At 40.2% G+C, this 17,190-nt stretch overlaps 1 protein-coding gene across 1 annotated transcript in view; it reads left to right on the top strand.

Moving 5' to 3' along the window:
• tbl1xr1a (tbl1x receptor 1a) overlaps positions 1-17,190 on the top strand; it is a 67,640-nt gene that overhangs the window by 18,424 nt on the left and 32,026 nt on the right. Inside the window, exon 2 of the mRNA XM_039811108.1 lies at positions 9,827-9,888. The gene's annotated coding sequence lies outside the window, so the exon portion shown is untranslated. The remainder of the gene's footprint in view (positions 1-9,826; positions 9,889-17,190) is intronic.

Raw genomic sequence — 17,190 nt, 5'->3', positions numbered from 1 at the left:
AAATAAAATCCCCGAATTTTTTTTCTTTCTCCCCCCTACTTAAAAACAATCTGCAGATGACAAAGAAATTATTCAAAACAAGTTTTAACTTAATTTTGTTTTGACTCATACACACACGAATAAGTAATGAAACGACTAGTTTATATATATATATATTATTATTATTATTATTAATAATAATAATAATAATAATAATAATAATAATAATAATAATAAATGTTAGTCCCTGTCGCTGCCATGTTGTTTGTGTATCTCTATGGCAAACGTGCAGGGGAGGGCTGAGCCTGTTCGGAGCTATGGGAGCCCAGAACGGAGAAGATCAATTATCATTTAAACAAAACGACGTTAGCTACACATTCGAGTTAATCGATAAAATCGATTTATCGCCCAGCCCTACCCCCCACATCAAAAACGTCAAAGAACTCCGAAAGATATGCTGAGAAAAGCATTTACAAAAGCGTTAAATATTGAAGAAAAAGTCAAAAACGTTGAAAGCATCAAAAGCATAAACACGCGTCGAACAAAAAAACGTCGAAAGCACCAACTCAATTCTTGATTGGCCAACGGCACATTCACATCAAATTATCAACAAGCGTTCTACGACGGGGGCAAGAGAACAATAACGCCATTCATGATACCATGATGCCCCAACGGGCAACTGGGTTGTTGTATTTACTTGCCCGACGTGGTGTTTTACTTACCCCGGGCCATCGGACAACCCTTATTGTTGAACCCTGATATTATTGTGCTGTTGTTTTTCATACATAAAAATTTGATCAAAAGAATAATATATATTAATCGTTTCTTTAGTAATTGTGTATGGCACTGTGTTTCTGTGAGTCTGGCTACTCCACATAGCATTCGGGGACGGGAGGAAACGTGCTCTGGTTTATTGGCATTTCTTCAAGCCAGTCACAATCGTCTTGGGCGGTGCGAAGCTTGGGAGAAAAGCCGCAGTGCCGCTGCAAAATAGGTTCGGAAGGAACTTGTTTTGGAGGAACGTGTACGTTTAAAAGTTGTTTTAGTCGTGCAACAGAAAACTCCGATTGGACTGATAGTCTAGCTAGCTGGCCTCTTAAATCGACCAGAGTTTAAAATGCCAACACAAAGGAAGCCCAAGGCAACGGATATCCGGCCTAAATGAGTGAAATCCGGTGGATTTTCCGGCGGCAACTCAGCAATCCCGGAAGTGGAACGTCAAGCATTTAGACTATCCCGATATCAACTGGGGAATATACATATCGGAAAAGGCTGCGACATATCGCAAAAGACACGCTGAGATTTTTTGTGTTGGTTGAAAGTAGGCCTGGGCGAAAAATCGATTAAAGTGATGGTTCGGAGTAGTTTCACCCTAGGGTCCTTTGCACCATGACCTCGAGCCAAACACCCCCCCAGAAGCTTTTTTCACCTGGGTCGAACATTGGACGAACTAGCGTAGCGTTATCAGCTGAATAGCTTAGCGCAGGGGCTAATGGATCCGAAGTGTCTCTTAACATTACCCAACTAATAATGCCCGAAATGATACCAAACGTCTACAGTAGTACAAATAGGTTATGCACTCATAAAACGATGGATTGTAAAGTTTGTAAGTACACCAGAAGTTTATGTAAATAACACTTGCTTGCTGGCTTCTGCTCTCTGCTGTTGTTGTTGCTGCTGTAAGGCGAGTGCTTAGGGACGTCTACAAATTACAACACCAAAAAGAGATGCAACAAAAATATTTATTAATTTAACTAACTTAAAAATAAGTGCTGTAGTATAACTAGCAGGAGACAAGTTATAATTGAGGTAAGTTTGGAGACATTACCTTATTTAATCATTAAATTAATAAATATTTTTGTTACATCTCTTTTCGGTGTTGTAATTTGTAGACGGCCCTAAGCACTCTTACTGCCCGGTAGTAACAGCAGCAGCAGCAGCAGAGACGAGAAGCCAGCAGGCAAGTGTTATTTACATAAACTTCTGGTGTACTTACAAACTTTACAATCCATTGTTTTATGAGTACATAACCTATTTGTTTGGCTCGAGGTCATGGTGCAAAGGACCCTAGGGTGAAATTACTCCGAACCATCACTTTAAATGAATTAATTGGAATTTTTTGTTGCGGGCGATTTAAAAAATAAGTAAATCGAGTTTTTGTGTAATGGCGCATTTTTGGCTCCCCGGAGCTTCCGTAGCGTTAGTTTCACATAGCACACACGAAACAGCAACAGCAAGTGACAACATGGCTACCGGTGAGAGTGGGAAGTTTGTTCCCAGGAAAGGAATAAAATGATCTGTTGTGAGACACAAACAACATGGCAGGGACTAACATTAATTATTTTCTTAACCAGTCGTTTCATTACTTACTTATCCGTAATCTCCGCCGAAATGACGCGGCGCTTCCGCGGTCCTTCCTCCGGCTGACAGTCACCTATTCTGGGATAACTGAACAACCAGCTACAGCTGACCTGAAGGAGCACCATGCGGGGCACCAGAGGCGGTGTTGATGAACTCTGTTGCGGCTCAACACATCTACTAAATGCCGCTGATACAACCGAGCTGTGACGGAGGTCTGTAGCGGCTTAAACAACTTGCAGTCGCCACTCTGTAGCACGGAGCTCCGCTTCGACGTTTGTTTTTATCGCTACGAAGGAGCTTGCTACAGGTATGCTACATTCAAGAGACCATGGGATGTTAACGTACGTTACTCAGCAACAGATGGAAATAGGGGCAAGGTTGCGCAATAACGTTAAAATGATTTGAACTTTTAGCGAGGAACGAGAAGTGAATTACCTGTAGGCCTATGTGTGAAAACAGCTTTATCTCACGCATCCGTTTGGTTGTTGAATATATAGCCCCCCCCCCAAAAAAAACAAACAAAACTGGTAGGGAAAACACTCAAACCAATTTATATTTCCACAAAATTGGCATGAATAAACATAATGGTATACATGCCCTGTGTGTGTGTGTGTGTGTGTGTGTGTATGAGTCAAAACAAAATAAAACTTGTTTTGAACAATTTCTTTGTCATCTGCAGATTGATTTTAAGTAGAGGGAGAAAAAAATTGATTTAAATCTTAAATCGGATTTTTTTTGAAAAAATCGGGGATTTTATTTTTAGGCCATATCGCCCAGCCCTAGTTGAAAGAAAAATTACACTTACTGTAATATAATTTGTCATTCTTTTTTTAGTGGAGCTTAGTGGAAATTATTTCCTTTCTAAGCCACTGGGAATTTGCAAGACAGTTTTTCAACTACAGTTAAGAGGGGTGGCTTAGTTGGAAACTTGGACGTAATCATATTTTTTTTTAAATAAAATAAAAAAAAATAAAAAACTCCAGTTAGCTTTCAACACTGACTTAATGTAAAAAACTTGCCACTGGGCTAAACAACTTTTCTGGGGGAAACACTGGCAGTTGGGTTAGTGGCTGGGTTGTTTGTATTAGCCTTTGTGTAATTAATACATTTTGTGTGGCAAGCCCACCCTCAGCTACTCCCCTCAGTGCTGCTGTTGGTGTTCATCTTTCCCTGTTAAAGAGTAACTTTGTTTTTTTGTTTTTTTAACCTGGACCGTATTTTCTTATGTTTTTGTGTAGGTAACTGATTGGAACAACAATCTTTGACATTGGTCCAGTATTAAGCGAGACCGTTGAAGTCGGCAGCTGCAAAACAAGCTACAATGTAAGTTATTGGGCAGTTGTACACCTTCAATTTACGTCCACAAAAGTGCTTGTTTTGACGCTGACAGACTCAGATTATTATTCTAAGTGACTGACAACATTATGTAAAGGATTCCTACAGAGGTCAACCTTTTAAAGAGTAAGATCATTTTTGTTCAACATGAAACAGCCCCGAAATTGCTATTGCCAAACCCACCAGAGTCCATTTAAATAAAGAGTAATTTTATCATCGTTAAACACACTTCATTCAAAGTCCACAAAAACAAAATAAAACTGTTCGTCTTTGCACTGGTGAGTTTGGCGATAGCAATTTCTGAGCTGTTTCTGGTTAACAAAAAGGATTTAACACTTTATCAAAAAGGGCTATCTCTGTAGGGATCCTTTCCATAATGTTGTCAGACACTTAGAATAATAATCTGAGCCAGTGGCACTTTTAGTGGACCGAATTGACGATGCACATTTATCCCATATGGTTACATTGCAGCCCGGTTCACTGCAGCTGGTTAGAGAGTTCTCGCTCAATACTCGACCAATTTCAAAGATTTTTGTTAGTCACTTAGACACCAATGCGTGGGAAATAGAGTGGAGAGACCCGACGTTACCAGACGTGTGTGGGGGTGGGGGTGGGTGGGTGGGTGGGGAAAGTGGGCAGAAGAGAGATAGAGGAAGCAGACGTGACCGGAGCAGAGTAGGTGGAATAAGTTTAAAGCCCATCTTGCAGGGTTTATTTTCTAACGAATTTGTGCAATTTACTTGTTAGTAATACACATTTTAAACTGTTACCCAACAACATCAAATACAATGGATATCACAAAACGGAATAAAATACGAAAAAGTAGTACTATTTTACAGCGGTTTGCAATGATTCTCCTTTTGCCCACAATGCACTGCATGACGTCACGTTGGGGTGACGACAGACGAAAGCCCTGTCACGGTTTCTGCCACTGGTCTGGCAAAATATGTCTTTTGGTGTCGACCGAGTCAATGTGTCTTTATTATGTGTATAATAATATTGGAGGGAAAGTGAAACACAGCTTGGACTGGCATGCTGTTCGGCTCTTCACAAGTTTAGACAGCTAGCTATGCCGACGTTTGCTAACGTTAGCGCAACAGCATTAGCCTAGACTGCTAGTTAAATACCGGTATTACAACTGACTTAGGAGCTGCGTCCATGTTGTCAACATAAGACCTGTGGCGTTAGTGCTCCTTTTGTATCATACTTTTATTGAATGAAATATTAAGCTTCGCTCCTACGACATAGGTGTTTTAATGTAACATTACACACAAAGCTAACTGGCTATAGTTAGCTGTACGTATGCCAGCGGGATTAGCTAACGTTGCGTAGTCAGCCAGCAACTTCGGCAATTGGCAGTAGTTTCAGCGAGCTAACCACAACAGTATGTCGCCCACAATCAACCTCTGCTGCTAAAAGCAGTCAATCTGCAGTGATGTTTGAAATGGAGACACATGGATTTGTTAGCTTTCGTGGTTAGCTCGCCGAAACTACTGCCGAAGCTGCTGGCTGGCCACGCAACATTAGCTAATGTCCGCTAGCATACGTACAGGCTAACTATAGCCAGTTAGCTTTGTGTGTAACGTAACAAAAACTCCCCCATCTCGTAGGAGCGAAGTTTAACGTTTCATTCAATAAAATTATGGAACAAAAGGAGCACTAACGCCACAGGTCTTATGTTGACAATGTGGACACAGATATAGGAAACTCCGAAGGCAGTCGTAATATTTACGTAGCCGTCTAGGCTAGATAAATAGCGCTGTTGCACTAACGTTAGCGAAACTTCGGCCTAGCGTTAGCTAGCTGTCTCAACTTGTGAAAAGCTGAACAGCATCCCCTTCCAAGTAATAAATAAACACTAGGTAAATATGTTGTTACTGGAGCTAGTAGGCTACCATCAAAACGTGAGATATTTAATCAATATGTGTTTACAACCATCGGGGGATTTCACAGGTGGGACTGGCAAGTTAGCCCATAGCTAGCATGATGCCTTCTATTTTCTAGATCTAGATAAGTTTACCGGTACTTATCTGAACTAACGACATGATCACTGTCACTAGATATACAGAAAACATTGACTTTCACTTGGTGCTATTCACTGACTGAGTAAAATCACCTCTTCCTCATCCCAGTCAGTCACCATAGTTCTAGTACTAGGCTGATACACGTCTCCCCAACGTGACGTCATCACCGAATTGTGTTTAAAAAAAAAAAAAAACACTAATACCAAAAACGACTAAAAAACTGGCCTTTAACACTATTTTTTAACATTTATTTTTTGATATACATATATTGAGTGCTATATGTACCCATTAATCAACAGTGGTGGTTAACCTGTAACATGGGCTTTAAATTCTGTACACCGTGTGTGCTGTGTCCGAAATAAACCCCAGACTGAAAGCCAAGTTCATTCATTTGATCACCAGAAACGGGATTTTAACCCCGACGTTATTCAATTTATAACGTCGGCCCTGGAGGTAACGAGTCTTCCCTGGTTTTCTGACCACGCTCGGAAACGAAGCAAGTAGGAAAGGTTAACACATTGAACATTTTAAATTTGAAACAGCTTATTAACGTGCGCTTGTTGCCCCGTGTGCGCTGATGTGCTCATCTTTCGACATTTCCGAATGCCTTCCTACAGTTGCTTAATAAAAGCAGGATTTCCACACAAACAAACGTACACGTGTCATTAGTGTGTGACATTTTTTTTATTTTTAACTGTGTCGGGCTTGGACATAAATATCTTAATGCCTGTCGGGCTCGGGTCGGGTTCAGTTACTGCTCTGTCGGACGCAGACCTGGCTCGGACAGAAAAATGCGGCACGATCAGCATTCTAATGGGAAAATTAACCTGACTCCGCCAGATGGATTGCTTCGCATTTGCTCGGCATATCCATGTTGGAACTTACTGTTGGAGAACTTTTGGGAAGGGGCGAAAATACTGGTTAGCTGATTGGATAAACCATCTGTCTGTCACCACCTATATTGGTGATAGACAGGCCAAATCAACCAATCGGATCAACGAAGCGTATGAAAATACAACCACAAGCCCCTGCTGCTGCAGGCAAAGCATAGCTCGTTAGCTCAGTAAGCAAGCAACATGTCGGTAAAGGATATTTGCCGTTTGTGTAACGAGAATTTACGAATAAAAGGCACCATTTCAGGTTCCCGGTCCATATTCCAAAAGAAGGATCCAAGAGAAAAAAAGCATTAGCGAGCGGCTAACAGAATAGGGCTACCGCTCTCTGAAAATACTGGTTAGTTGATTGGATAAACCATCTGTCTATCACCACATAAACCCGCCTCAAAACCAACGCTGATTGGTCGGTCGTTTGGCGAACGGCTCCAAAATTTCTCTATCTCAAGATGCCAGACTGATCTGCGAGTGGAAAACTGGAGCTTGCGAGATCAGGACGGTCTCAAAAATACCGAAATTACCCTTTAAAATGGTTACTATGGATGAAGATAAAAGAACAGGTGTTTCATATTTCACATTTGATCAAGAGACAAACCTAATTCCTCTCATGCCAGGGACGTGTACTCCAGCAAGCCCTCGACAACCCCTCAACACTTCAGCGTTTCTCTGGCCACACCCAACCACCTTTGCTTTCTTTGTGATAACGTAATCTCTGGCTTTGCTCTGCCACAGCCTCACCAACACTGTACAGAGAGGCAGCAGGTCCAGCGGCGGGAGGGAGGGAAAGACAGAAGAATCAAAAGATAGGATGACTAAAAAGAAAGAGGCATAGAAGGAGTCAAGGCCAGGGAAAATAGCAAAGGAAGTAGTGAGCCAAGAGAAGGAGCCTGAAAATGTTGAATATGATTTCCAGTGCACTTCTTAGTATTATGCAATCCAGCAACACTCTAAAGCCCTTTTCCATACACATTTGCTTGCTTGGCTTGCCTCGGTTTGGCTTGGTGCGTCATCCCAGCACGGCAGGGCTTTGCATCTCCATTACAACGGGGCTTCCTGCTTGAAGGTGTGTCTTTAACTGTAACGCGCTTGTCTTGAGTCAATGAGCGCCAACTGTGGACGTGGATAGGGATAGCGATTGGGCCGTTTTTTGTCAGTTTGCATATTATCTGCATCAGCGTTTTTATTTGCCTGATAACCGTTAAAGTTAATGAATTAAAAATTGCGCTATTTTGGCTCGGCTATAGCTCTGTGTCTGTCCCTCTGCTTCGGTAAATAATTGCTTGCATTTAAACAAAGTTTTGTGTCGGAGTTTGTAACATTCCAAAATCAATTTCATTTTCACTGTAAATGCATATCTGTTCCAAATATCGGTTATCGGTTTCATTAACTACAAACAATCGGTATCGGCCTTGTAAAACCAGTATTGGTCGATCTCTAGACAGGGATAAACTCATTTCATTTTCTATAAAGTCTTCACATTAAAAGGCACATTATTTAAAAGCTTTTATTATGAAGCAGCGAAATCTGAGTTTTCATCAGCAGTAACTTAACAAGACTCTACAGCAGAAAGCAAACATCAAACAGTAAAATAAAGCAGCTATCTGAAAGTACAAATGGGGATGCAGGAGGGAAACTAAATTTGAATCCCCGTTTAAACTGGTAATTCGAAACGCCAATCAGTGCAGCATGGGCCACAGTGCCAATGGAAAAACATCACGACACCACCTAAGTCTGCAGCCTTAATAATTATTACCACAGAACTGAATCACAGTATCACCAAAAAGGAGCATTACAGGCTTCAGAAAGTTTTTTTTTTTTTTGGAATGCATTGCTTTACATTACATGTTTCTTTTATGATGGCAATCTGCTGTAAATATAATAATAATAATAAATAGAATTTATATAGCGCTTTTCATGGACTAAATATAGGCAGAGCACATGCTCTAATGTGGCGTAGTCTCCATTGTTCAGACTTCTGAATGAGTGTCAGTCACATGGTTAGACCATTCAGTCCCCATGTACTGCTGGCTGACGCTACAAGAGACACGTGCATGACATTTGCCCGGCGGAGTAATGCAGTGTTTGATTGATTGATTGATTGATTGAAATAGTTTATTGACAAAAAATCCATTATTCACGGTGTCTCACCATGAAGCATTGTGTCTCCATTGAGGTCTGACAAACATGCATTTCCATTTTCATTTGCAAAGCATATTTTTTTAAGAGCTTATAACTAGTATTGTTTACGTCTGTTACGTGTGTTTGCTCGACAGCAGCCCTCTTCTTCCCTGCCCTTTGCTGTAATATCTAAAGAGTGTGGCTTCGACCTACTCTGTAAAGTGTCCGGCGATAACTACTGTTATGACTATAAATTAAATTGAATTGAATATTGCTACATTTATTGACACATTACCACCAACAACTCTCAAGAAATGGAATATTATGCATATTTTGTGCAGCCATTACATTTTCAGGTTATTATAAACCTCTTTTAAGTATACACATGCAATGTTACGTTTACGTCAAATGATAAATAATTCAAGTTTAAAATCTGTTTACGTCTATAAAATAAACTAGGGCAGGGCAATATATCGATATCCTAGCGATATCGTGATATGAGACTAGATATCGTCTTAGATTTTGGATATCGTAATATCGCGATATGACATAAGTGTTGCCTTTTCCTGGTTTTAAAGGCTGCATTACAGTAAAGTGATGTACTTTTCTGAACTTACCATACTGTTCTAGCTGTTCTATTATTTGCCTTTTCCCCACTTAAACATTATGTCCACATTACTGATGATTATTTATCTAAAATCTAAGTGTGAAGATATTTTGGTAAAGCACCAATTGTCAACCCCAGAATATCGCCGCAATATCGATATCAAGGTATTTGGTCAAAAATATCGTGACCTCTGATTATCTCCCTATCGCCCAGCCCTAAAATAAACCTTCCATTTGCCTTTTGGAGATTTGAATGGAAATGGTTTATGTTTTGATTCATCTTGTGCAGTCACTTAGCACAGAAACTCTGTGATCCTTGGGTAATGTTTAGTTAATTAATTTGAGTGTATGATAGATGTTTTTATTTTTTTTATTTCATGATGTGAGCTTTGACTGTAGGATGCCACAGTTCCGTTGATTTCCAATACGCTTACCAAAATACTTTGGTCGTCTCTCATCTAATATAATTCAAAAGCCTCTAACTGAGTCTCCCACCCTTTGTTGCTGCAGGTTCTGAGCCCATGGTACTAGGCCCTGACTGAACGTACTGGTGGGGCGTACAGACTTCTGTGGTGAGTGATCTATATGGAAAAATGTTTCTATCTGCCTATTCACATCATAGGACGTGCAGAGTTTGTTTTCTGAGCCTAGACATGAAAATGTGAAATACCTGATTACTGACTGACTGCTACTAAAATTTGTTGTTTATTCTCAGGAGAATTAACATCTCCCTTTAACGAAATGTATACCCTTGGCAATGTTCACTAAATCTATCTCTTAGATTACATTTTGCATTTTTTATTGCTTCAATTATGTGCTATTTGTGAGTGGCTTCTTTGAGTTACTGGGAAGTTGCTGGCATACAAATGATTGGTTTTCTCTTGGTCTATATCATGCAGAGAGCGTTAACAAACCTAAACAAGAAATATTTTATATTCCAGTCACAGGAATGTAGCAGTTATAAGGTCATGTTGCAGGATTCAAATAGAATGCATATGGGTGACTCTCAACATGTTGTTTTCCTGTAGTTTACCTTTTCCTTTCTTTATTTTTTAATCTCATTGGTTAAAGGTTATCTAAGCGATGCTGCGCAAACATAGTTGATATTTGAATTCAACTGACTGGTTGGGTATCGTTTGGATTTCTTCCGATACTGGTGTTAAAACGATTTTGAAATGGTGCAGGTGCCTAAATGGTGCATGAAGCGATACTTTTAAAAAGATAAAAAGGAGCACAAAATGACAGCTAGCGACAGTTAAGAGTGGCTTGTTTATTGCCAATGCCATATGGTCGTAATTAAAAGATTTATTAAAAATGTAATAACAATAACTTATGACAATAACTTAAACCAGTAAATTGATGGTAAACGACCAAAACAACCACTGGATGGGAAAAGGGTATTTTACGATAACTAAGAATGCATCACGAGGCTGACGAAGTGCGTTTCAAGTGAACACGCCATCTTTGTTGTGTTGTTTTTTGGACAGCGACAGCTGCAGACTGCAGAAGAACAGCGCACTCTTGCATCTCTCTTTAGCTGAGTTTGCCAAAGTTTAAGATTCATGGCTTTTAGCTTAAAGTGCCCATATTATGAAAAAATCACTTTTTCTGGGATTTGGGGTGTTCTTTTGTGTCTCTGGTGCTTCCACACACATACAAACTTTGAAAATAATCCATCCATGCTGTTTTGAGCGAGATACAGTTTCTGAATGTGTCCTGACTTCAGTCTCCTAGTGAGCTGTTCAAAATCGGCTCGGACTGTGACGTCACAGTCCGAAATGAGCTGGCTAACCACAACCGTTAGCTCGTTAGCATGCTAACCGTTAGCATTAGCATGCTAATGCTAACGCTAGCATGCTACGTCGTTCTCAATAGCAAAGCACTGCTACAACACACACAAGTTCACCATAATCTACAAAAGAACTACTTACATGTGTGTCCTCATTTAGAAGTCTCCCAGCTAATCCTGCCTACAACCAAAGTTGGAGAAACAGGCTTTCTTTTACTGTCTCTAGAGTTAGCTAGCTGACATGATCTACATCTGAGCTACTGAGCATGTGCGAGTGCAATCAAAGATAGTACAGAAGAAGAAGATGAAAAGAGGTCTCACTTTGTAGCTAAAACAGAAACCAGGTGAAAAGAGGATCTGCAGCAGTGAGAGAGAGCTGTGCAGTACAACAAAAATATGGTGTTTTTTGAAAATTAAACCATGTAAACCTATTCTGGTACAACCTTAAAATACAGTTATGAATCTGAAAATGAGCATAATATGGGCGCTTTAAAAGTGCAGTTGGTAAGACTTATAAAACTAACTTTCTGTCATATTTGCTATTTATGCGGCCTCTCTGTGTGTGTGTGTGTGTGTGTGTGTGTGTGTGTGTGTGTGTGTGTGTGTGTGTGTGTGTGTGTGTGTGTGTGTGTGTGTGTGTGTGTGTGTGTGTGTGTGTGTGTGTGTGTGTGTGTGTGAGCCGAGCCAAGCCCCACCCATAGTCAAACACGCGTAGGAGTGGACAAAAGCCAGTGCAACCATAAATGACATGGTAGAGAACTCTCCGAATAGTTGTTTTTCTTCTTTTTATCGGCAAGGGCGCTGTGAAGCAAACACCTAGGTGCTGTGCCTAGTGTTACAATGGTAGGAAAGACCCTGGGGTGTGTTTCCTGGACACGCCAATAATGAGCTTACTGCGTCTTTTCGGCTTTTAAAGCATCAGTGATGCAGGGCCCGTACCCACAACAACAATGCTGAAAGCTATCATGTCTATTTACGCATGGATAGCCAAGGACACTCTGCCTGACACAACAACATTGGTCATTTGGTTCTCTGGTTGACCCAAGATGCTTTGCTGTGAGAGCTATGCTACTGCTCCCTAACCCATTTTGGCAACTCGCTGTGATAAAGTCAGGTCAGCCTTATTGGAAGGCTCTGTTCTCCTCACTGTAGAGCCCTCTGCTCTGCTTGAATTCCATTCACAATGCTATAACTTAGCACTCACTCATCCAGTGTGTTATTTACATAAAAAGCCTATAAGCACTGGTGCACGGTTCCCATTTTCATAACCGTCGGCACGAGAAACCTAGAATCAAGACATTTTTGCATATATCGCAGGAAATAATTTTCTATTGTGATATTGATCTGTAACAGATGGTTGAAGTTGTTCAGGGAAAAGGAATGAGAGTTGTGCGTATTAATCTCACATTGGGTGAGTGTTTTGTGTTTTTGTTCTGACCATGGAATGTAGCTGAGCTTGCTCTGGTGTTTTGGAATAGCTCTATACTGAGCATATAATCCAGCAACACTCTAAAGTATATATATATATATATTTTTTTTTTACCAATGATTCACCTAAATATTTTCTGTTTATGACGGCGAGTACATCATAACCATTTCCAGTAAAACAGACCAAAAGCTGAAAATCCATGTTATGCTCTTCTTTACAAATGAAATAAATGTCAGACTGACTTGACCGACATGTGATGTGCATTGTTTTTAGGAAACAATTCGTTTTTAGAAATGTCTTATGCTGTATTGTCTCTAGAAGTGTATAATTCAACTTTTGTTTTTGTTAAAGAAGGAAAAGAAAATCGCAATACTCAATACTATGGAATTGCAATAAATGAAAATCGCAATACAAACCGAATCAGCACCCATGTATCGTACAAGAATCGAATCGGGACAAAAGCATTTCGCCCCAGACGTATTGGCGACCCAGTGGAGAGTCGCCTCTTGTCATTCTGTCTCTTTGCTAAATCCTAATTTTGATTTAGTTATAGCCACAAAGTAACACCCGTGCGTGCTCTTTTCCCCTTTTTATTTTCTAGTTTAGATGAAGATAGCAGAAGTTGCCGTCGCAGGGACAGCAGACGGAATGAGATGACATGCGTGTCGTGCTGACCGATGCGACAGGCCCCCCGCACCGATGAAATGAATACAATGAAGTGAATATTTTGCAACGATAATGATTAAGCACTGTTACAATACACACGACCCACACGACGTGTTTCCTTTTTCCTAATGACAGACAGTTGACTTCATGTTCGTAAACTTTCACATGTTTTATTTTGACGGTGACACTGAATGTAATGTACTGTGGCCACATGACCAAGCCCACCCCCACCTCCTGAACGCTTCTTTTCCCAATTTCACCCATTCTCATCTGGTCACCCTATACCTCCTCCAGACTGTGCCCCCATTCTCAAAATACACCACATATATTTCAGACACTTCTCCACTGAGTACTAAAGGAAGCTAAACATTCCACGCTTCTTGCAGAAGAGCAGAACAATCCGAGAGGAAAGTGAGATAATGTTAAATACAGATCAGGCTTGGGTGATGGAGCGTGCGTTTAGGTTTGCCATTGTTCTATTTTCATATGTCCACATATCTGGCACAGATACAGAATTAAACCTCTGGCAGCTTAGCAACAGTCGTGTAATAAAATTATTACCTGTTACCACGAGAAAAAAATATATTGTGACAACAGTGATGGCCGGGCTCTCGTATGAATTGTATCATTCATATTTGAATGTTGATATTTTAATAAATTCAGATGCATGGTTTGCAGACAGTTATGAAACAGGATTTGATGGTGCAAATTTGTTTCTTGAATAAACTGTGTGAACTTATTGTCCCGTTAGTGATCAACATCGGAGAGTTTTTTTTTCCCTCTTAAGTAATACATTTGTGTACAATCCGGAGAAACAAAGTGCCAGCAGGGAGTGAACGGTACTACGCGGGGAAGATAGAACGTTATCGTGACTGTCTAGGGCTCGCATTTTTCCAGTCTGGCAGTTTTATTAGCGGTTAGCTCGCCCGCTACATTGATTTAATAACCATAACCCTAACCCTGCGAGAAGTCACTACGTCACCTTGTAGTACCACATGTGTGTGATGATGTGTGGCTAAATTTCGCGGTGCTACCGTCTGGTGTGAACAGGCCTTTTAAACTCAAATCATTCCAGCTCAATTTAATACTAATACATGAAATATATCAGCATAACAAATTTGCTATTCATTCTTTATGTAGCTGCGTGTCTTTTAGAACAGTACATGGATAAACTGTTGTTCCAAGGGGTATTTTTTTTCTAAGTGTGACCGACGGTAAGGGGCTAAGGGAGCCAGTTATACGTCCAGGTCAATCCGCTGTGAAAAAAAATAACTCTTTCATGTGAAGACTGTTTGCATGACAAAAGCTTGGAAAGGGTTGAAAAATGTTTCGTACCAGGCAGAGTTTATCAAGGGTCTGAATAGGGCTGCTCGATTATGGAAAAAAATATAATCACGATTATTTCGGTCAATATTGAAATCATGATAATTTAACACGATTACCGTATTTTCCGGACTATAAGTCGCACTTTTTTTCCTACTTTGGCTGGTCCTGCGACTTATAGTCAGGTGCGACTTATATATCAAAATATATATAATTTAACATGTTTTTACATGTTAATTCATAATGAAAACATTACCGTCTACAGCCGCGAGAGGGCGCTCTAGGCTTGTGACAACTAGAATGCTACTCCTAAAGACAACTGAGAAAGAAAAGAGATAACAAACTGCAGGTAGTAAAATATGCAGCCGAAAACGGTAATTGAGCAGCAGAAAGAAAGTTTGAAATGAGGGAGAAACTTGTGAGGGACTGGCGAAAAGGTGACTCATACTGCAATGAAGAAAACAAAGAAAGCTAATCGGCTAATCGCGGGATGAAAGCAAGATGGCCGGAGCTGGAGGAACGAGTCGGGAGGGGCTTGTCAACGGTGCAGTTACGTCTCCACGCCTTTTAATACATCCATGCTCCACGCCCTGGTAGCTAGTTGTTCTGTGTGTAAATGTAAATGGACTGTTTTTATATAGTGCTTTTCTAGTCTTAACGACTACTCAAAGCGCTTTAACATAGTACAGGAACCATTCACCATTCACACACATTCATACACTGTGGCCGAGGCTGCCGTACAAGGTGCCACCTGCTCATCAGATAAACACTCACAAACATTTACACTCCGATGGCACAGCATCGGGGCAACTCGGGGTTCAGTGTCTTGGACACAAGAAGAAGACACTTCGGCATGGAACTGCAGGGCCAGGGATCGAACCACCAGCCTTCCAATTGGCAGGCAACATCTCTACCACTTAGCCACAGCTGCCCCGGCGCTATTGTATAGTTCAATAACTGTTAATGTGTTAAGTTAACATACCGGACACCTACTGTATTCAGCCTGTTCTGTGTGCTATTGTGTAGTTGACAGGTGAAAAAAAAAAAGTATTCTAAATAAATGCGACTTATAGTCCGGTGCGACTTATATATGTTTTTTTCCTCTTCATGACGCATTTTTTGACTGATGCGACTTATACTCCGGAGCGACTTATAATCCGGAAAATACGGTACTCATTGACTTCTGGAAAGGTGTTGCAATTATTGAACTTAAAAAAAGTTTAATAAATCAACAGTAAAAATAAAAAAAAGCTGTGAAATTTGCCTTAATACTTTTCCTATTTAAACTTTATTTTTTCATTCAGAACACGAGAAAATGTTTTTCTCGATTATTCTGTTTTTGTGATCATTGGGAGCAGAAATCATAATCACGATTACATTTTGATTAATTGCACAGCCCTAGGTCTGAAGCTTCAAATGCTCTATTTGAGCATGCCTCCAACCCAACCTCTGAGCTCTGTTTTGTAAATGAAATGTCAACTGACTATCCACTTTACAGAGCTTTTACATGACTCACACATGTTTAAGTAAGCAATGCTTTAAGTAAGCCATATTAGTTTTCCTCTGTATAAAAGTTCTGTGGTGTGCTTGCGGGTCATTGTATGCTTACACCGATAACGGGGTTTGCCATATCTTAATATCTGTTCTAACCCAAGAATCCAGCCTCAATCACCCATGGTCACCTAATACCCCCAGCTGTCAATAAATTGGCTCATCCTGTTTGTCTGTCGCACTACCCCTGTTTCCTCAGTCTGTTACTGGAAATACTGTAGATGCTTGCCAGGTTCTTAGGTAAGAGTGTGGATTAACAGCTTACTGCAATAACACCACTCTCAACAACTGAAAACAAGGCAAGGTTGATCTGGGACGTCATTAAAGCGTAAAGCCTGTAGAAACTTTGTACGGAATCAATTCATTAGCATCTGTTGGGTGTGATGAGATGTTGTCCTTACAGTATAGATCAATCAAAAATCACCTAAAACAAATGCAATCTAAAATATTAAAATCCATGTCAGGTGAGAATGTTCTTGTTTAACCGATGTTTTATTATTATTATTGCGTCATGATTTACAGCATGATGATAATTAGTACCATCGTACTGCAGTTGAGTTTTGCCGGCTGATGCTCCTGACTTAATAAACATGTTGATAGCTCTAGTTTCTAGTTTTGTAGTTTCTAATTGTAGTGATGTAGTTCTTTTGGGCCTTTTTTTATGTCAATGGTTTGAGCGTTTGTCCATAGAAACACATCTCTCCCTTGATGTTGACTAGTGTACCCCTGGTACCATAATGGTTTTAATTCGTATGTCCACTTGCATCTGTGTTGTGCTGTAGACTGTAGGGTTGGGTACCGTTCACTTTTACCCCCTGTCCGGTACCAATACCGGTACTTGGAATTTGGTTCCGGTACCCAACTGTACCTTTTTTCGGGACTTTCTCTGTAATAACAAAAAATTTATTTCAGTTGTAAAAATAATTCCAAACCTATTTATCCTATTTACTTAGAACATTTTGTCATTTATTCAGCACATTTTACATGTCACACAAAATAAAACACTTCCCTCTTCCCTCCCAAACCTTTCCCTACAAACTTTCTAAAAATGATGAAAATGAACTGCTCTTTAATGTTTTATGTAAAGCGTTTTGAATTGCCTTGCTAAAATGTGCT

This window comes from Perca fluviatilis, chromosome 9, assembly GCF_010015445.1.
Source record: "Perca fluviatilis chromosome 9, GENO_Pfluv_1.0, whole genome shotgun sequence".
Lineage (NCBI taxonomy): Eukaryota > Metazoa > Chordata > Actinopteri > Perciformes > Percidae > Perca > Perca fluviatilis.
Note: the sequence above shows the minus strand (reverse complement) of the source record. Positions and strands in the feature narration are given on the sequence as shown.